This window comes from Moschus berezovskii, chromosome 4, assembly GCF_049115385.1.
Source record: "Moschus berezovskii isolate FMDL1 chromosome 4, NW_MosBer_1.0, whole genome shotgun sequence".
NCBI lineage: Eukaryota > Metazoa > Chordata > Mammalia > Artiodactyla > Moschidae > Moschus > Moschus berezovskii.
This window is the reverse complement of record NC_142463.1, coordinates 113571019-113593870: the sequence shown is the minus strand read 5'-3', so window position 1 is coordinate 113593870 and position 22852 is coordinate 113571019. Positions and strand designations below refer to the sequence as shown.

General features: G+C 37.1%; 1 pseudogene; it reads right to left on the bottom strand.

Moving 5' to 3' along the window:
• Positions 1 to 1776: 1776 nt before the first annotated feature.
• On the bottom strand, positions 1777 to 21918 carry LOC129540437 (olfactory receptor 10R2-like; annotated as a pseudogene).
• Positions 21919 to 22852: the final 934 nt, after the last annotated feature.

Here is a 22852-nt window from a genome sequence, read left to right as displayed (position 1 = left end):
GTCATAACTTTTCTTCCAAGGAGTAAGTGAAATTATTTACCTTCAACTTAATGCCCAGACATGGCTACTTTTCTACATGACTAAAATAAGTACCTCTAGCTACATCAGTCAGTCAGAGACTGTTCTTTTCTCTTTTGACCTCTCCACCAGAAACATCATTCTCAGCATTTTTAAAACTAGAATCAGTTTCCTCTAGGGTCTGCTATTGGGGTCCATATTCTCTGCTTTGCACCCTGGAAACTGCTCACAGGTTATAAGGTAGAGAAATGATCTCTCTTTTCTCAAGACCATATCTTATGCTGCCTGCTGCCCAGTGTCTAAAAACTGATGTTTTGTATATTGTTTTCAGTGTTCAATTTCCTAAGGTGGAGGTGGGTTCCAGTCCAAGTCCTATTAATTCATTGTAGGAAGAGATGAAGTCATTATTTACCATATTGTTGATATTGATTAAATTAGATATAAAATATTTTAATTTAAAGATATGTAGGAAAGGGAACTCGGAGAAGGCAATGGCAACCCACTCCAGTACTGTTGCCTGAAAAATCCCATGGATGGAGAAGCCTGGTAGGCTGCAGTCCATGGGGTCGCTGAGGGTTGGACACGACTGGGCGACTTCACTTTCACTGTTCACTGTTCACTTTCCTGCATTGGAGAAGGAAATGGCAACCCACTCCAGTGTTTTTGCCTGGAGAATCCCAGGGACGGGCTGCCGTCTATGGGGTCGCAAAGAGTCAGGAACGACTGAAGCGACTTAACAGCAGCAGCAGAAAAGAGAACTAAAGAAAAAGTGAAAGACTGTATAGGTATTAGCAGTATTTATTTAATAATAATAATAATAACAATAACACTATTCTTGTCTGGGTGAGAAGTTTGCTAAAGCACATAGTAGATTCAATATTTTAAAGCAGAAAAAATGTTTATCTTTGTTTTTTCCACCATATAACAGGTACTCAGTAAATAAAGATAGAGTAAATAATTAAGAGAATCTGAAAGCTGGCTTTAGCAATTTATTAAATTGGTATCAGTCAGTTGATTCCTCCCACATCTTTATTTGTCAATATTGATACTAAAATATTTTTACTACTCAAAAAAAAAAAAAAAAAAAAAACCTTCACAAACTGTTAATCTGAGTCCAAACTAGTACTGTTCACTATGCTTGTGCTCAGTGGCTTCATTCATGTATGACTCTTTTTGACCTTACGGACTGGGGCCCTCCAAGCAATTGGAAGTGATAGACTTGGGTCCTTTTCAACACTGACAACTAATGATTGTAATAAATTTCAACTAGATTTATTCCATTTTCTTAACGGTTTTTTTGTGAAGAGTCCTGTTGAGGTTTTTCTAAACTTGAAAATGTGTAATGACTGAACCATCTATGGTGAATTACCATTCACAGTATGTTACTTATCCTTCCTGGAAGAGAGTAAAATCATTCTTACTTAAGTATATATACAGTTTATTCAGTTTTCTGTTTATTCAGTTTTCTGTACAGTAGAAACTACTACAACATTTGGAAACAACTATATTCCAATAAAATTAATTTAAAATATATTTCCCGTTCAAGTTTCAAATAAGAGCATTTCAAATATGTATAGTATTAATAATTACCCCAAGTTTAAGACTGAACTTCACCAAACCTATCAAATTAATACCATGGAGAAGCTTTCACTATGACGTTATGAAGTACTATGTGAATGAAAGACAACACTATCATCACTTTTACAGTTATTGGTATATCCTCAGAAAAGAGTATTTTGTAGATATGAAGTATTCTCATTACAGAGCTTCAGAATAAAATCCTCTTCTGCCAATCATTTTTTGAATGGCCATCTGGACATCTTTGTTCCTTAGGCTATACACCAGGGGGTTCAACAGTGGAGTCACAACTGTGTACGTCACTGTCACAAGTCTATCTTTACCGGATGAGTACTTAGATGACAGCCGCAGGTAGACAAATGAGGCACAGCTGTAGTGGACAATGACTACAGTAAGGTGGGAGGCACAAGTGGAGAAGGCTTTTCGCTTGCCTTCAGCTGATGGGATCCTCAGGATGGTATGAACAATGAAGCCATAAGAGATGCAGATAGAAGTCATAGGGACCATGAGTGCTAAAACTCCACCAATGAAGATGATGAGTTCATTTATATAGGAATCAGTACAGGCAAGGCGGATAACTGGTGATATGTCACAGAAGTAATGGTTAATCTTGTTGGGGCCACAGAAAGGTAGTTCAAAAACTAAGAGCGAGCCTATCAATGAAAATAAAAAACCAATTACAGCACAAGTGGCTGCCAATTGTCCACAGACTGGCCAGCTCATAGGATAGGGTACCGAAGTGGATGACAGATGGCAACAAAGCGGTCATAACCCATGATTCCCAAGAGCATGCAATTAGTGACAGCAAAACCGAGGAAGAAAAACATCTGAGTGGCACAGTTAATAAATGAGATTGTTCTGAGCAGAGACAACAGATTTATGAGCATCTTGGGCAGAATGACAAAGGTATAGCATGTCTCAGAGATGGAAAGGATCCCTAGGAAGAAATACATGGGTATGTGGAGGCTGTGATCCAGGCAGATGACAGTGGCAATGGTGATGTTTCCACTCAGGATAATCAGATACAGGCACAGAAAAACAGCAAAGAGGATGAACTGGATTTCTCCAAGGTTGGAGAATCCCATCAATAGGAACTCTGTGACAGAGGAATAATTAGCATGGTTGACTTGTTCCCCAAAACTGATCTACAGAGGACAAAAATGAAGAAACAGTGTTTGCCATGGAAGGTGGAGATAGTTCCACTATGGATTGAGGAACAGGAAATAGGAAAAGGGATAAGGACTAATGCTAGTAGGAAATGCCCAATGGACCATGTCAATTCATGGAATTGTTTCAAAAACTCAAGAGTACATGTTTCCAGGGACATTTCTGCATCTTTCATAGTGTTTAAGTCTAGGAAATTATTTTCACATTCCCTACTTCAAATAGCAATTAGGGAATGGAAATGTCAGAAACTTCCTACATGTCATCCTAACTCTATCATCTACTATCTGTGTAATTTTTTTGCTTCAGCTTTTTCATGTGTAACATAAAATACTAATAGCACCTCTTTTCTAGTTTTCTTGTGAAAATTAAAGCACTGAGCAGAGCACATCCACACTGTAAACTTCTAGTAAATGTCAACTTCTGCTACATAACTTATTTAATTTTCAGCAAGTAGTGTCAGTTTTTCTTAAGCTTACTTTGGAGATACTTTAAACATGTATCTAATTCAATTTTTAGTTTTTAATCCTATTATTTTATTAGGATTTATTAGAAACTAGAACACATCCTAACATCATACACCAAAATAAACTCAAAATGGATTAGAGAGCTAAATGTAAGACCAGATTCTATAAAACTCCTAGAGGAGAATGTAGGCAAAACACTCTCCAACATAAATCACAGCAGGATCCTCCAAGACCCACCTCCCAGAATATTGGAAATAAAAGCAAAAATAAACAAATGGGACCTAATTAAAAGCAAAAGCTTCTGCACAGCAAAGGAAACTATAAGCAAAATGAAAAGACAGCCTTCAGAATGGGAGAAAATAATAGCAAATGAAGCAATGGATAAAGGATTAATCTCCAAAATATACAAGCAGCTCCTGTAGCTCAATTCCAGAAAAATAAATAACCCAATTAAAAATGAGCCAAAGAACTAAACAGACATTTCTCCAAAGAAGACATAAAGATGGCTAACAAACACATGAAAAAATGCTCAACATCCCTCATAATCAGAGAGATGCAAATCAAAACCACAATGAGATACCATTTCACACCAGTCAGAATGGCTGCTATCCAAAAGGCTACAAGCAATAAATGCTGGAGAGAGTGTGGAGAGAAGGGAACCCTCTTACACTGTTGGTGGGAATGCAAACTAGTACAGTCACTATGGAGAACAGTGTGAAGATTCCTCAGAAAACTGGAAATAGAACTTCCATATGATCCAGCAATTGCACTCCTGGGCATACACACCAAGAATTGAAAGAGTCACATGTACTCCAATGTTCATTGCAGCACTGTTTATAATAGCCAGGACATGGAAGCAACCTACATGTCCATCTGCAGACAAATGGATAAGAAAGCTTTGGTACATATACACAATGGAGTATTACTCAGCCATTTAAAAGAATGCATTTGAATCAGTTCTAATGAGGTGGATGAAACTGGAGCCTATTATACAGAGTGAAGTAAGCCAGAAAGAAAAACACCAATACAGTATACTAACTCATATATATGGAATTTAGAAAGATGCAAATGATAACCCTGTATACGAGACAACAAAAGAGACACGGATGTATAGAACAGTCTTTGGGACTCTGTGGGAAAGGGTGAGGGTGGGATGATTTGGGAGAATGGCATTGAAACATGTATGTTGTCATATGTGAAATGAATCACCAGTTCAGGGTCGATGCATGTTACAGGATGCTCGGGGCTGGCGTGAGGAGATGACCCAGAGGGAGGATGGAGGGAGGAGGGAGGTGGGAGGGGGGTTCAGGAGGGGGAACTCATGTACACCCGGGGCGAATTCATGTCAATGTATGGCAAAACCAACCAATATAATATTGTAAAATAATTTGCCTCCAATAAAAAATAAATAAATTAAAAAAAAAAAAAAACTACCAGACCAACATGCATACCAAATTCGTATTTGTATGCATTTACAGAGACAATAATATTGTGTTGACTTAAGTACATCCTTTCCACTTAATCAATCGATTTCACACACTTAGTAGAAGAGAGTTGGGTGGGATTTTAGTATATTTAAGTGACTCTACAGAAACACAAAGTTATTACAGTCAGGTTGGCCATTGATATTACTAAATACCTACCATTCTGCCAAGATAATTCTCTGATTCTGCTCTAATCGTAGTTTCAAACTTCAAAAGAAAATAAATCAAACACATCAGACATTACTTCAAGATGAGCCATTGTGTCTGTTCACATTTTACCCAGATTTCCAACAGAAATCAACATTGCCTCGGGTCACCTGGCCTCAAGGAGTTTCAGCTTCTCCAATTTCTCCTTACTAAAGGATGAGAAAATCCTTTTTGCAATTCAACTAAAATCAAGTTTGAATTTTTAAAGTAATAAAATGATCAAAGCAACCAAATAGTTGAAAATATAAGGCACAAAAGAAGAACACAAAAAGAAAAACTTCTACCTAAAGTAGCTCAGTTGAAGAGACCAGCTGTCGATCCTACATTTTCAAGGTATATTTCTTAATCTATACCATCTTTGAATATTTTTGCTTCACATTCTCTCATTTCAAGAGAAGCAAAATATCAGTTTCATTTTTCTACCTGAGTGTAGCATAGTGACCAGTAGGCTAATAGGTAGACTTGATATGTTCTCTAAGTAGACAGGGCTTCCCTGGTGGCTCAGTGGTAAAGAATACATCTCTCATGAAGGAGATGCGGGTTTGATCCCTAAGTCAGGAAGGTCCCCTGGAGAAAGAAATGGCAGCCCACTTCAGAATTCTTGCCTGGGAAATCCCATGAACAGGGGATCTTGGTGGGCTAGAGTTCACGGGATCACAATGAGTCGGACATGACTTAGCGACAGAGCATGCACACTGAATAGACAAGCCATCACTTTAATCGTGTCAATTTATTATCACGATAATGTGTCAATTTATTGATAAATTAAAGTGATAGATCTAGTTGCTACATATCTATTTTTAAATTATATCTATCTGAGGTTGAGTACTGTTCTTAACTGAAATAATTGTAAATCACTTTGCCTTCTTCAACAAACAGCAAGACTGTGTCTTCTCATCTTGCAGTATCTCACCTCTGTGCTTTTACTCATTCTTTCCCCTTCACCTGGAAAACGTTATGCACTTTCTATTCCTTTTTGAAACTCAGATAGAAGCTGTGACCTCTGACTACTCTGGTCTCCAATGATAAGAGGGACATGAACTTTCCCTTCTCTTAATTTAGTGACTTTCTATTGTGTATGTAATGTATTATGAAAGTACCAGCCTCTACTTTCTCATATATCAGAGTGTGAATGCTTTGGAAGCAGTTTTATATTTCCCAAAACATAAATACAAATTGATACTCAGGAACTATTTGTTTAATGAACTGATGACTAAATATTTGATTTTTTGAAAGATGGCATCTGCGAAAGGCATAATGTAAAGTCATGAAAGAGATGATGGAATTTTAAGCCTTATTTGGAGAATCTGGGAACAGAGATTCAGCTCACAATCTATCAGATCAGACTGCAAAGTTATAATTGTGTTAATGTATCACACAGCCAAGAAGTTATAGAACATTAACCAGACCCAAGTTCTCCTGATACCCTACCATTGCTTTTATTATTATTATTACTACCGTTACTAAAACTCTGGCTCTTCCAAATACTTTCATGCATCAGTAGACATCTAACAAAACAAACCACCAGGATAGTCCCTGAGCAATGTAAATTATTTTACCTCCTCAGTTCCCATTTATGAGTCATGAAGTAGATTATTTGTCCACAGAATGTTAGGAGTGTGAGAACTAAAGACAGTAGAAAGTCTGTAAGGAAAAATAAGTCAGTTATACTTCCTTTACTCCTTCAGAGACATTTTTAATATACCATTGTCACAGTTTCATGTGATGTTTGAGAATAGACAGTGAATGAACTAAATGGTGAAAATTCGTTTCTGATAAGGAATTAGCAGTTTCTGTCCTTTCTTTTTCAATTACCCAGAGAAGACTTTCAAAAGGAATTAGTCTTTCAGAGATGGCTGATAGAAAGAAAGTAAGTTCCATGGACTAGGGGAGCATATTTTATGGTACTTATTTATAGTCATTCCTGTGCCTACTACAATTCATTGGTGATGCTCTATTTGTCACCCCACGGCCCTATATTATTCTCCAACTTTTAAGTCCACCTTGTGTATTTGTGCTTTGCTTTCCCTACCTGTTCTTTTTAATCATCACTCATAGATAGACTAAAACTCATGGGATGATTAGAACATTTCTAAAGTTATCATCGGAGACCTCTCTATCACTATACCCAGACACTAATTTTACTCAATTTTCCACATAAAATAATCCAACAGGGCCTATTTCTCTATGTTCCCTAGCACAAAGCTATTAGAAGTCAGTGAAACCTAAAAATCTAATAAAAATAAGATTTAATATTACTACAATCATTTCTATTTTTAAATGACTCTATTATCTTTCTACTACTGACATCTCAATACCTCCAAACTGTGTTCCTACCTCCTCTGCTGAGAATTATGAGAAGTATCCCCTAAAGCATCATTGAAGAACTTTTCTTTTGTCTCCTATTAGTTGTGGCCCCAGCATGCTGGTTTATGTTTATACTTTCCAAAACTCCAGGGATCCATTATTGCAAGATTAATTTTGGCACAGTTCCAATCCTTTCAATGAGCAAATAGGATGTAGGCCCAACAGGAAACAGGGGAAGATTAATACTGGCAATTAGTCCCAGGTTGCCCTATCACTCATTAGAAGCTGAAAAGTGTTGCAAATTAAGAAAAGAGAAGTAAATATGGAAAATCCATATTACAATAGGTAACACAGGACTGAATTTTCTGAGGTCACTAGGTAAGGAGGAAAACCCTTTTCATTCTTGGACTTCACCAAGACAAATAAAGCCTGCTTTATCATTGCAAATAAAGAAGCAAAGTTATCCTTTTTAGTCTAGTTACGTCTGAACTCTACAAATTCAGTTTCTGCACCAAGGAGAGGGGCATAGGAACACATAGTGTGAGGCATGAGAAAGGGTGGTATCGTAGCTAGTAAAACTGAGGCTTTGAAGAACAACGGCAAAAAGCCAGTTTGAGGACTGAAGGATAGCCATGCAGTGTTTAGATATGGGCCATAGAAACAATACTTCACTTCTTCCAAGACTGACGGCGATGAAAAAATCTCCAATCAAGTGTGTGCCTCAAGGATATGGAATAGGATGAAAAAATCTTGGGTAGCATCCTAGAGGGCTTGACCAGTCCCCTAATTTTCCTCATTCTTTCTCACAACTCTCTGTTGCATAGACCCAAGGCAGGTAAGAGAAGAAAAAAAAAAAAAAAAAAAAAACAGATAATTGCCTGCTGTACACACATATGCCACTGTTTTCATTTCCTGTATTTGAAATGAAGTTAAAGTCAAACTTTCTGTTGCTGGACTCAGCCAACACAATTTCTAGACTTTTAGATTTTCTAGAAATGTTTATTCTTCCTCTTCTGTGAGATAATGAAGAAAAATTCACCCTCTCCTCTCATGAGTGGCTCACAACGGGAGGTCAGAAAAGATTTCAGGCACTTAGCATCGAAGTCTTCTCCCACTTGACTGTTGCACTTCTGTCAGTAGTTCTTGACTGAGATGTAGCTGATAGAACTCCCTAGCAACTCTCCTAAAATCAGCAGAAACTCCCAAGTGAGATGATTACTGACTCAGTCTTTATTTCCAGCTATACCATTTTTAGAGACTACCAACAGAGCTATAACAATGGCTACTGCTGCTTCCAACAGTTCTCAAATGTGCACAGCAGTTCCTCCTAATAGTTGCAGAATTCCTGGGTTTCTTGGCCATCTTGTCTGCTCAGTGTATCTTCCCAAGCAAACAATTCCCCATGGGGTGCAGGCCAAGTCCTCAGCATAAACCTTTAAAAAAATCTGTTCAAAGACCTGGAAGGTATCAGGGCAAAAATAAATCTGAAAAATACTGCAGTTAGTCACATTTCTAGAATCACTTCTTAACACAGTTGTGGACTTAGGGTAATCTCTATAGTTGTATGAAAAAATTTCTGTGACTAGAACATATGTGAATATGGTCTATTGGTTGTGTTTCTCTGGAGAACCCAGTGAAAACGAAAGTGTTAGTCTCTCAGCTGTCTGACTCTTTGTGATGCCATGGACTATAACACACCAGACTCTTTGTCCATGGAATTCTCTACACAAGAACACTGGAGTAGGTCCCCATTGCCTTCTCCAGGGGTCTTCCCTACTGAGGGATTTAACCTGGGTCTCCTGTGTTACAGGCAGATTCTTTATGTCTGAGCCACAAGGGAAGACCGATCCACAAAACATACTCTGCACGTAAAGGAAAGATAGATATGGAGATGAAAGTGTAAAGAATACATCTTAAAAAATTATAAAAGGACTGTGGCATGTTGGTCAGTAGCTTTGATTTTCATGTAAATGAAGCACAATATAATCCAGCATAAGGAAAGGGAATCTATTGGCTTAAGTCATTGGGTGGTCCAGTAGTTAAGATTTCACCTTCCAATGCAGGGACTGAGAGTATGATCCCTGGTCAAGGGGCTAATATTCCACATGCCTCATGGCCAAAATAGAGACTTTGAAAATGGTCCACATCAAAATAAATAAATAATCACTAGAAAGTTCAAGACATTTCTGATCAGATATGGCTCGATTCATAGACTTGCATTACAACAGTGTGTTGAGTCTTGACTCAGAGGTCAACCTCTGGAAAACATCCTCATCTATAATTTGCTTTTTCTCTTTAACACATATTTTTATCTGTATTTAAGATTTTATATATATATATGCTTTTCATTTACATCTCTATTTCAACCTCCATGGGAAATTTTTTCCCGTTTTGCTAAATTTTTAGCCCATCTCTAGGATAGTGCCTGATTCATAGTAAGCATTCAATATATATTTGTTGAATAAATGAATAGCTTTTCTTTTTCTGTCTTTCACAACTCAGCTTCACACTCTTGTTAGTTTTCTTTTGCAATAAGCTAGCTTTATCCAAATAGCTTCCCTTTATCCAAAAGTCTTCCCTCATAGCTCAGTATGTAAAGAATCTACCTGCAATGCAGGAGACCCAGGTTCAATTCCAGGGGTGGAGATGGAAATGGCAACCCACTCTAGCATTCTTGCCTAGAGAATCCCATGGACAGAGGAACCTGGCAGGCTACAGTCCCTGGGGTCACAAGAGTCAGACACAATTTAGTGACTAAACCATCATCACCATCCAAATAGCAGAGGGGAAAAGTAAAGATGAAAATCTTAAAACTCTGTGCTTTTCAAAAGATTCTCAGTTGCACACACCTAAATATCTAATTTAATCAAGATGCTTTCTAGATAGAAATTGGAGCAATGTGTGATTGATTTCAGAGAACTTTTCACCCAATGTATGGTATGAAATGGAGGAAGTAGGGTTTGTCCATTAACTAATACACTTGAAATAGTTCCAGGATAATTTTTGTCTACTGTATTGCAAAAAGTGAAAAAAAAATCCAGTTATATAAGATTCAGTAGATAAAATAAATTCATCAGTCCAATAACTGAAGAAACATCTGAACATCAAATAATGAGTTGCAGGCAAATTGTTAATCATAGACTATGACATCACCATAGGTTCAATTTATCTCTTTTCTTAGCTCTCCTTTGACCTTTATTTCAGTTTCATTCTTTTCTCAGTTTTCCTCATGATAGTAAGGTAGAAGGCAAAGTTGAGGTCATCTTTCTTTCATCTTGATTATATAGAAAAGCAAACTAGTAAGAACCTGAGTGCTGAGAGTTTCCTGCAGGAGATAGACTAAATTCCTGTTCCCTATTTTTGTGAGTGCTTTGAGAAGACTGTAAAATGGTTACAACAAGCAGCAACATTTTCTTGACCTGCAGATTTCAATTAATGGTCAAGTGTTCTTCAATCACTAATTCCAGTGACAGGCTCTTGGTTATTTCAAACTTTCCAATAATTTGTAGGCACATAATGTCTTGAACTACATTTTCTTTTCTTAAGACACTTCATATAATTTTATATTACCTGCATCAATTTTCAACTTAATGATTCAGTTGAAATTAGATAATTTCAACTAATTAGATGAAAAAGTATTTAAATTGCATAAAATATTTTATTAAAATGTTTGGGTTGTAACTTTCACAGAAGTAAAGTCAAGTAGAAATTTTGCTTCTCATCTAAAGGAGTTCAGAACTTGGTCTGTTAAACATCTTGAAGATAACAATTACAAACTCTGGAAGAAATACAAAGAGAAACTATTTGAAGACAGTAGAGACAGGATAAAAGCAGACACATCTAGAATGCATTCAGCACTAGGAAGAAGGTAAGTACACAAGATGATTACTCTCTAATAGAGTTTTGGTTTGAATGAAGAACACAGCTAGCACTGTTTGTGAAAAGATTAAGATTCCAGTTCAGTTCAGTTTAGTCACTCAGTTGTGTCTGATTACTTGCAACGCCATGGACTGCATCATGCCAGGTTTCCCTGTCTATCACCAATTCCCAGAGCTTACTCAAACTATGTCCATTGGGCCAGTGATGGCACCCAACCATCTCATCATCTGCCATCCCCTTTTCCTCCTGCCTTCAATCTTCTCCAGCATCATGGTCTTTACAAATGAGTCAGTTCTTCTCATCGGGTGGCCAAAGTATTGGAGTTTCAGCTTCAACATCAGTTCTTCCAATGAATGTTCAGAACTGATTTCCTTTTGGATGGACTGGTTGTATCTCCTTGCAGTTCACAGGACTCTCAAGAGTCTTCTCCAACACCACAGCTCAAAAGCATCAATTCTTCAGTGCTCAGCTTTCTTTACAGTCCAACTATCACATCCATATATGACCACTGGAAAAACCATAGCTTTGACTAGGTGGACCTTTGCTGGCAAAGTAACATCTCTGCTTTTTAATAAGCTGTCTAGGTTAGTCACAGCTTTTCTTCCAAGGAGCAAGCATCTTTTAATATCATGGCTGCAGTGACCATGTGCAGTGATTTTGGAGCCTCCCAGAATAAAATCTGTCACTGTTGCCATTGTTTCCCGATCTATTTGCCATGAAGTGATGGGACTGGATGCCATGATCTTAGTTTTCTGGATGTTGACTTTTAAGCTAATTATTTCACTATCTTTCACTTTAAACAAGAGGCTCCTTAGTTCTTCTTCACCTTCTGCCATAAGGGTGGTGTCATCTGTGTGTCTGAGGTTATTGATATTTCTCCCAGAAATCTTGATTCCAGCTTGTGCTTCATCCAGTGAGGCATTTCACCTGACATACACTCTATATAAGTAAAATAAGCTGGGTGACAATATACAGCCTTGATATACTCCTTTCCTAATTTGAACCAGTCAGTTGTTCTATGTCCAGTTCTAACTGTTGCTTCTTGACCTGCATACAGATTTCTCAAGAGGCAGGTAAGGTTGTCTGGTATTCTGATCACTTCAAGAATTTTCCACAGTTGTGATCCACACAGTCAAAAACTTTGGCATAGTCAATAAAGCAGAAGTTTATGTGTTTCTGGAACTCTTTTGCTTTTTTGATGATCCAGTGGATATTGGCAGTTTGCTGTCTGGTTCCTCTGCCTTTTCTAAAGCCAGCTTGAACATCTGGAAGTTCACAGCTCACATACTGTTGAAGCCTGTCTTGGAGAATTTTGAACATTATTTTATTAGCATGTGAGATGAGTGCAATTGTGCAATAGTTTGAAGAAATTGCCTTTCTTTGGGATTGGAATGAAAACTGACCTTTTCCACTCCTGTGGCCACTGCTGTTTTCCAAATTTGCTGACATATTAAGTGCAGCACTTTCACAGCATCATCTTTTAGGATTTGAAATAGCTCAACTGGAATTCCATCACCTCCACTTGCTTTGTTCATAGTGATTCTTTCTAAGGCCTACTTGACTCTGCATTCCAGGATGTCTGGCTCTAGGTGAGTGATCACGCCATTGTGGTTATCCGGGTCATGAAGATCTTTTTCGTTTAGTTCTTCTGTGTATTCTTGCCACTTCTTAATATCTTCTGCTTCTGTTAGGTCCATACCTTTTCTGTCCTTTATTGTGCCAGTCTTTGCATGAAATGTTCCCTTGGTATCTCTAATTTTCTTGAAGAGATCTCTAGTCTTTCCCATTCTGTTGTTTTCCTCTATTTCTTTGCAGTGATCACTGAGGAAGGCTTTTGTATCTCTCCTTGCTATTCTTTGGAACTCTGTATTCAGATGCTTATATCTTTCCTTTTCTCCTTTGCCTTCACTGCTCTTCTTTTTTCAGCTATTTGTAAGACCTCTTCAGACAACCATTTTGCCTTTTTGTATTTCTTTTTCTTGGGGATGGTCTTGATCACTGCCTCCTGTGCAATGTCACGAACCTCTGACCGTAGCTCATTAGGCACTCTGTCTATCAGATCTAATCCCTTGAATCTATTTGTCATCACTGTATAATCATAAGGGATTTGATTTAGGTCATACCTGAATGATCTAGTGGTTTTCTCTACTTACTTCAATTTAAGATTCAAAATAAGCACCAACAAACTTTCTGACATGAAAGATAGAGTCTGAGGTAACCAGAACAGCTGGAATGTGAGGAAAGAAGCCTAGAAAGTGAGAGCCAGAGTTGTCCACAATCATTTAGTTGTGCCCCATGGGCTGCAATGCACCAGGCTTCCCTGTCCATCACCATCTCCTGGAGCTTGCTCAAACTCATATCCACTGAGTCAGTGTTGCCATCCAACCATTTCATCCTCTGTCACCCCCTTCTCCTTCTGTTTTCAATCTTTCCCAGCATCAAGGTCGTTTCTAATGAGTTGACTCTTTGCACCAGGTGGCCAAAGTTTTGGAGCTTCAGCTTCCACATCAGTGTTTGCAATGAATATTCATGATTGCTTTCCTTTAAGATTGGCTGGTTTGACCTCCTGGCTGTCCAAGGGACTCTCAAGAGTCTTCTCCAACACCACAGTTTGAAAGTGTTAATTCTTACATGCTTAGCCTTCTTTATTGTCCAGATCTCATATCCATACATGATTACTGGAAGAGTCATAGCTTTGGCTATGCAGACCTTTGTTGGTAATGTAATGTCTCTACTTTTTAATACGCTGTCTAGGTTTGTCATAGCTTTTCTTCCAAAGAGCAAGCATCTTTTTATTTCATGGCTGCAGTCACTGTCTGCAGTGATTTTGGAGCCCAAGAAAATAAAGTCAGTCATTGTTTCCACTGTTTCTCCATGTATTTACAATAAAGTAATGGACTGGCTTTCATGAACTTCGTTTTTTGAATGTTGAGTTTTAGGCCAGCTTTTTCACTCTCCTCTTTCACCTTCAAGAGGCTTTTTAATTCCTCTTCACTTTCTGCCATACAGGTGGTGTCATGTGAATATCTGAGGTTATTGATATTTCTACTGGCAATCTTAATTCCAGCTTGAGCTCATCCAGCCCAGCATTTCACATGATGTACTGTGCATTATATATTAAATAAACAGAATGACAATATATATCCTTTCCCAATTTTGAACCAGTCTGTATTTCCATGTTTGGTTCTAACTGTTGCTTCTCGTCCTGCATGTAGGTTTCTCAGGAGGCAGGTAAGATGGTCTTGTATTCCCATCTCTAAGAATTTTCCACTGTTTGTTGTGATCCACACAGTCAAAGGCTTTAGCATAGTCAATGAAGCAGAAGTAAATGTTTCCCTGGAATTTTCTTGCTACTTCTATATTCCAGCAGAAGTTGGTAGTTTGATTTCTGGTTCTTCTCCCTTTTCTAAATCCAGCTTGTACATCTGGAAATTCTTGGTTCATATACTGTTGAAGCCTGGCTTGGAGGATTTTATGCATTACATTGCTAGCATGTGAAATGAGTGCAAGTGCGAGGTAGTTTGAACATTATTTGGCATTGCCCTTTATGGGGATTAGGTTGAAAACTGACCTTTTCCAGTCCTGTGGGCACTGCTGAATTTTCCAAACTAGCTGGCATATTGAATGCAGCACTTTCACAGCATCATCTTTTAAGAAATAGTTCAGCTGGAATTCCATAACCTCTACTAGGTTTGTTTATAGTGATGTTTCCTAAGGCCCACTTGACTTTGCACTCTTGGGTGTTTGGCTCTTGGTGATGAATCACACCATCATGGTTATCTGGGTCATTAAGATGTTTTTTAATATAGTTCGGTGTATTCTTGCCTCCTCTTCTTAATATCTTCTGCTTCTGCTTAGGTCCATACTGTTTTGGCCCTTTATTTTGTCCATCTTTGCAAGAAATATTCCTTTGGTTTCTATAATTTTATTGAAGATATCCCTAGTCTTTCCCATTCTATTGTTTTCCTCTATTCTTTGCATTGTTCACTTAGGAAGGATTTTTTATCACTCCTTGCTATTCTTTGGAATTCTGCATTTAGATGGGTATATCTTTCTTCTTTCTCCTTTGCCTTTCACTTCTCTTCTTTTCTCAGCTATTTGTAAGACATCCTCAGACAGCCATTTTGCTTTTTTGCATTTCAAATTCAAAATCTCTGAATATATTTTGCTCACATTTCTGGTTGACTTCTGAAGCATTTGTGTGAAAAAGACTCAAAGCAGTCCAGAAGTACAAAAGTACTAAACAGATTTGAACTACCACTCAAGTAAAAGAATTTTCAGTTTTGGTCTAAGTTTTTTACGTGCTAAAACTAAAAGTACCAACAATTTTCAGTTTAATACAACAGAATCTCTACAATATATTCACTAGAATGTAGTTGAAATCCAAAATTATTTTACATAAAAAAGCCAGGATTACGTGATGATTTGCAAGACATAAGGCTGTCAGTGTAAAGCTAATGATATATATAATTCAACATTGAAATTACTAAACTGAGATTTTACAACAGCTGCCATCACTATGTTCAGTGATATCAAAGAAAATGTGCTTTCTCATAAGCATACTAGAAACCTTAGAAGAGAAATAGAAACCACAGGAAAAAAGAAAAACGATAGAACTAAAATACATTATCTGAAAAAAAAAAAAAAAGGACAACTTAATGGGATGAGATTCATAGAATTGAGATAACAGAGTAAAAAAACAGTAACTGTGAAGATATATCAAAAGCAAGAATACAATGTGAAGAGGATTAGAGGGAGGTGGGAGAGGGGTTCAAAATGGGGAACACATGTACACCTGGGGCAGATTCATGTCAATGTATGGCAAAACCAATATAATATTGTAAAGTACTTAGCCTCCAATTAAAAAATTTAAAAAAAAAGAAAATAGAAAAAAAAATCCACCTGCAAAAAATAAAAATAAAAACCAAAAAATAAAAAAAGAAAACAATGAAAAATGTAAATAGATCCTCAAACACCTGGAAAACTATGTTCAATTATGCAACACATGTGTAATTAGAGTTCTAGAAAGGAATGAGCTAGAAAATAAGGTAGAAAAGATTTGGAAAAAATAATGGCCAAAAATTTCACAAATTTTCTTTTTTTTTTAATTGGAAGCTAATTATTTTACATTATTCAATTGGTTTTGCCATACATTGACATGAATCTTAAAGACTTCAGTTTATAGATTTGGGAGTCTCAACAAACATCCAGCACGATAAATAGTAAGAAAATCATGCCTAGGTACATCATAGTCAAACTGCTTAAAATAAAGGATAATATATATACATAAAACAAAAGGAAAAAAAAGTATCATACAAGGAGTGAAACAGCAGTGAAATTAATGCTGGCTTCTCACCAGAAAATTGGAGCCCAAAGAACTGTGGAACACAAATCTAAACATGATGAAAAAATAATAATTAATAAAAATGCCAATTCAGTATTGTATTTCCACTGCAAATATTTTTTGAAGATTAAAAACAAAATAAAGACAGTTTTATACAGGAAAAAAAGAGAGAGAGAGAGAACTTGTCATCAATAGATCCATACTACCTGAAATACTTAAAAAATTTTTTCAAGAAAAAGAAATTATACTAGACAGAAATGCAGGGAGGTGTCATAAAGTGAACATTTTTATTTTTCATCTTAGTTAGGTTTTCTGAGTAAAGCAACCTGAGATCTAACTTAAAGGACACGTTTTGAAATCTAAAAAATAGTTAAATAATTATGAGATATTTATCTTCCCACAATTTTGAATTTACATTTCATTGAGGGAGGTTAACAACTATTCATTTTCTACATAAGCTCTAGATTTCCAATTTCAGGATTTCTGTTATGTAGTGCAGGCCCTCATATATGTAGAATGACAGCTGTCTCTCATCAGTAACCTCAGAAGGCCTCAGTTTTGTTCAGTCACTCAGTCGTGTCTGATTCTTTGCAACCCCATGGATTGCAACATGTCAGGCTTCCCTGTTCATCACCAACTCCTAGAGCTTGCTCAAACTATGTCCATCAAGTCAGTGATGCCAATCCAACCATCTCATCCTCTGTCATCCCCTTTTCCTCCTGCCTTCAATCTTCTCCAACATCAGGGTCTTTACCAATGAGTCAGTTCTTCTCATCAGGTGGCCAAATTATTGGAGCTTCAGCTTCAGCATCAGTCCTTCCAATATATTCAAGACTGATTTCCTTCAGGATTGACTGGCTTGATCTCCTTGCAGTCCAAGAGACTCTAAAGAGTCTTCTCCAACATCACAGTTCAAAAGCATTAATTCTGCAGTGCTCAGCTTTCTTTATGGTCCAAGTTTCACATCCATACATGACTACTGGAAAAACCACAGTTTTGACTATACAGACCTTTGTCAGAAGGACTAGGTCAATGAAAACCTATTCAGCTATTGCTGTAAATAGTAATAATCTATTCTTGCTCCAAAACTTCATCTTTACATTCAGGATGCTATGAATATATGTAGATACTAAAAACTATCATCAAGAAGAAATTGATGAGCATTAAAATCATAAAAATGAGAAAACATAAAAGATTATTTTTCTTTATTTAGAATATGTATGAATAAAGCAGAAAGTTATTACATTTCCTTATGAGTTTTTATTTAATATAGAGATGAAATACACTTTAAAATAAAGGATAGGTTAATGGTAAATGGAGCTATGTAATTCCAAAGCTTTTACATTTCAGGTATAGTCATACAATATTAACTCTATGTAAGCTGTGAAAGTTAAAAATGTAATTGCATTTCAGATCTAAACTTTCTTTTAATTGTTCTAACTATGATCCTGGAATATTTTTCCCTTGCCAGCTGACGCTATACTAAGGTTTGTCCGTAGAAGGTGATAGTTGGACTCCAGAGTTAGAAGACAGTTCTGTACCTGTTTCTGATGTGTTTGCTGCTGTCTGGAGGTTAGCGGCATATGGGACACCCAGAAGAATCTATCTCTGTTTCAGCAGTAAGGTCCCCACAGACACTTTCCCAGTGAGTTTCGTTCTGAGGCAACTTACCATGGACAGCCTCCTCTAGTACCCGAGAAGGTGGCTTTGCAGCAAGTTCTGAGGTATATCACCTTCTCATATATGACAGAAAATGGAACCAGCAAAGCAGAACCCAGAGGAAATTATACCAAGACTTATTTATAAAGCTACATTTAAATAGACAGTTTGGTATTAGTGTAAATATAGACAAATAGATCAAAATAGAGGTCAAGAAATAGATCCATATTGATAAAGTCAATTAATTTTCTATAAAGCTGCCAAGGAAATTCAGTGATGGAAGCAGGGACAAGAAAACTCACCTGACTGGTTGGGAGGAGAAGCTAATGATGGAAGCGTGACATCTACCTAAGAATGAGGAAGAAGGTGGTCTTCTTCCTTGGGAGGAAAAGAAGACCCACTGATTATAAAAATGCAGCCCACCAAACTTTCAGGACAGTACTTCCTTGCCTGCCCACTTGTATCTCTCACAAGTGCCCTATACTAATAAACTCCTTCCTGATTTGTCACTGCCTCTCAAAGAATTCTTTCCTAGCAGAGACAGAGAACATATGCTTTACAAAGTCCTAAGAGAACTACCTTTTCAACTATGTTGCATAAAAACATACACTTTTCTCATATCATATAAAACAAAATAAACTGAAAATGGATTATATCCTGGCTGCAAAAGCTGATATTATAAAACTTTTTAAAAATAGAATTGGATAAAATGTCAATTAGCTTATGTTTTGCAAATATTTCTTGAATATAAGACAAAACACACAAACTATAAAAGTCAAAATCAGTATATTGTACTTCTTTAGCAATACCAAAAGACACTGATAAAAAAGCAAAAGCAAACTAGAACATGGTAAAATATTTGCATAATACATATGTGACAAAACTTATGCCTAGAAAATATAAAGAACTCTTAAAATTCAATAAAGAGACAAACGATCCAATCTAGAAATTGGAAAGACATTCAAATTAGGAAATGGATAAAAGATTTGAGAGTCACTTAACCAAAGAAATTACAGAGAGGGCCAATAGATGCATAAAACAATAATCAGCATCTTTAGTTATCAAGGAAATTCCAACCACAGTTTGATATCACGCTGTATCCACTTGAGGGATGAAATTAAGACTGGCAAGTTATATTGAGCATGTCAAGCAGTTAGTAACCCTCATGTATTGTTGTTGAGAGTGTGTGTAGAGTGTATAATGGCAAAAATCTTTGTAAATCTCTTATAAAGTTAGCATATATTTACATATATCGATCAATTCCACACATAGATATTTATACAATAGAATGAAAAATATCTCCACACAGTTATGTAAATGCATGTGCACAAATATTTGTGCAGCTCTATTGTTAAGAGCTATGTTCTGTTCAGTCACTCAGTCGTGTCCGACTCTTTGCGACCCCATGGACTGTAGCCTACCAGGCTTCTCCGTCCATGGGATTCTCCAGGCAAGAATACTGGAGTGGGTTACCATTCCCTTCTCCAGGGGATCTTCCCGACCCAGGGATCGAACCCAGGTCTCCCGCATTGGAGGCAGACGCTTTAACCTCTGAGCCACCAGGGAGAAAAAGCTAAATGTCCATCATCATGTACCTGGATACATGAAGTGTGGTGTATTTATACAATGAAACAAAAAGAATGTGAACTATTGCATCACCCCAATATGGATACATTTCAAAACTACACCCAGTGAAAGAAACCAAAAAGTAAAAAATTTCATACTATGTGATTCTATTCACATGAAATTGCAGTACTGACAAAGCTTTAGTGACAAAAAATTGGTTTCCTGGGACTAGTGACGATACAGGGTACTCATAAGGAGGGAGCTTGAGGGAAAGTTTAGGGATGATGGATATGTGTTGCATCTTGACCATGATGGTGGTTACATGGATGGTTTTGCATGTCAAAACACATCAAACATATTGTATCAAATGTATATTTATTAAATATAAATAAGTATATTTAATTATGTCTCAGTGTATTTGGTGAAGAGATGAAACATAAACTCACAGCATGCCATAAAAGCTAAAGCTACAAAACTTCTAGAAATAAGTGTAAGGGAATATTTTATAGCCTTGGTTTAAGAAAATGCTTCTTAGACAAGACAAAATCAACACCAAATATTCAAAATATTCTGAAGAAAAAAGAAAAATATATAAATATTTGTATATAAGTCTAAATATTTTGGGTTTCCTGGTGGTTCAGTTGGTAAAGCATCTGCCTGCAGTGCAGGAGACACAGGGTCAATCCCTAGGTTGGGAAGATCCCCTGGAGAAGGACATGGTAACCCACTTCAGAATTCTTGCTTGGAGAATCCCATGAACTTAGAAGACTGACAGGCTACAGTTCATAGTGTCACAAGGAGTCAGACATGACTGAAGCGACTGAGCATGAATGCATGCATATACACATTAGTTCTCAGTAAAATGTATGGCAAAAATTATTGTTTATTTATCTATAGAAAAGCTTATACTGCTTTTTTGCAACAACATGAATGGATCTTGAAGGCATCATGCTAAGTGAAATATGACAATAAGAAAGGCAACTACTGTATGATCTCACCTGTATATGGAATCTAAAAACGTTAAAATCCTAGACATACAAAGTAGAATGGTGTTACCAGGGATTGGGGTTGAGAGAAATGGGGAGATATTTGTCGAAGGGTATAAGCTTCCATTTATAAGACGGATAGGTTCTGGGGATCTAATACACAGTATGGCAATTATGTTAACCATCAGATCAGATCAGATCAGTCGCTCAGTCGTGTCCGACTCTCTGCAACCCCATGAATCACAGCACGCTACTGTATTATCTAATTCAAAGCTGCTGAGAGAGTAGATCTTAAATCATCTTACCAAAAAAGAGAGCTAATTAGGTGATATAATTGTAGTGTTATATGACCTTATTGTGGTAATCATTTTGTAATATATGCATGTATCAATTATCACATTGTACAACTTAACCTTCCAGAATGTTATTTGCCAATACATCTCAATAAAGCTAGATTAGAGAAATCAATACCATGTTTTTCTGAAGTAGGGAGTCAACTAGAAAATGGCATAAAATAATTTGTGAGTAACAAAAATCTTGTATTTCTTGATTGGTGTTGTAGTTAAATGAGTTATTGTAAAAATATACAGTTGTAAAATTGTAAAGTTATTGTAAAAACTCACAAATAGCTTACATTTAATATACCTAAACTTTATTTATGCAAACTATCCCTTAATTTAAATGTAAGATAAGGAAAAATGTGAATGCAAAAGGTACACTGAGACTCCAGCGGTCACATTTCAAAAAGCCAATCAACAAAATATATTCAAAGAACTCAAAATATGATATTAAAATTGTGAAAGAGAAAGCAAAGAAGCAAATTCTTCTGACAGTCTTAATGACATGAGAACAGCAAGGACAAAAATCAACTTCCAAAGGCAAAAGCTCAAAAATCAATTGGCCAATCTGGGAGCATCAGCCAAAAACAGAAGTCTACAGCCTCCAATTAAGAGTTGAATACATTTTAATGACAACACAAGAGGGAGCCCTACTGCTCCCAGGCTGGCAATACTGTGTCATAGCAGCCTCCATTCTAAAAGTACCTAAAAATCAGTCTCACCAAAACACGAACCCAAAGAAAGAGATTCCATATAAAATTATTATAGAAAAAAAAGCATAGCAATATCCTTGTAGAAAATTACCTTGTGCTTATGTGTCGGAAGCCGGCATGAGAGACCCTGCCAATGACAAGGTCTTGGTTCGAGGAGCTGGCACACAAGACCGTCCAGACCTCTGGGGATTTCTCGGGGCCACCCCATCATCTACTCCTGGGCCTCTGTCTTTTCTTCTGATGCTTGGTAGTCCTCTGTGCTTTCTAAGAATTCTTCTGACTCCTGCTCAAATATCCCCCTTGAAGTCTTTGCATGGCAGCAATACAGTCCCTGGGGGTGCATGGATCCCTATAAACAGTCCAGGGATAAGGAAAATATTTTTACAAAGAACATCCTAACCCTTCTGGCCCTGTTGGGGTTATAAATGTCAATGTAGAATTTGGAATGCTTGCGACTGCATAAAGCGCCCCTGGCATAAAACTAAGTCTGCTAACAACAGGCCTAAACACTCCACAAGCAAAATTAAATACAGAGCCCTTTACGAGTTTAGAAGGGCCCCTTAGTGTGAGATCTGGAGGGAGCTCATGAGATCCTTGGCCCTCAGGGTCACATACCAGAATTTTCTGCTATGTCTTCCTGACCCCTGTCTATGGTGTGCCTGAGAGTACACTAGAAGTAAACATAAAGGTAGATAACAAAATAAGTAAGCATATAGAATTAGTGTAGAAAATTGTCTCTGCAGATATTTTGGGGTAGAGCCCAAGCCCAGATACCATGCTACCCAGAGAGCCACAAAGTCTACCCAAGACTGAGGCTCCCAAGATAAGGCTTGTTTATAGCTTTCACAGATGACTAATTGTTACACAATAAAGTCGTTTTTCATGCCTTGTGGCCTTGATGTTTTAAGAGCCCATCCAAATTGGCACGATCTTATCAAGACATTCCCCTCTCTTTGAAATTGTTGGTTTTAGGGTTTTTAAGCACTGATGCAAAGAAATAAAGTAGTCTTGATTCTGCACTCAACCAAGACTTGACTTGCTTTCTTTTCTTCGCTGACGCCGCTCATCCTGAGTGTATCCCTGGACTCTACCGAGGCTGGACCCCGGCACTTATGTAGTGGAAACCGAGATGCCCGGTGCAA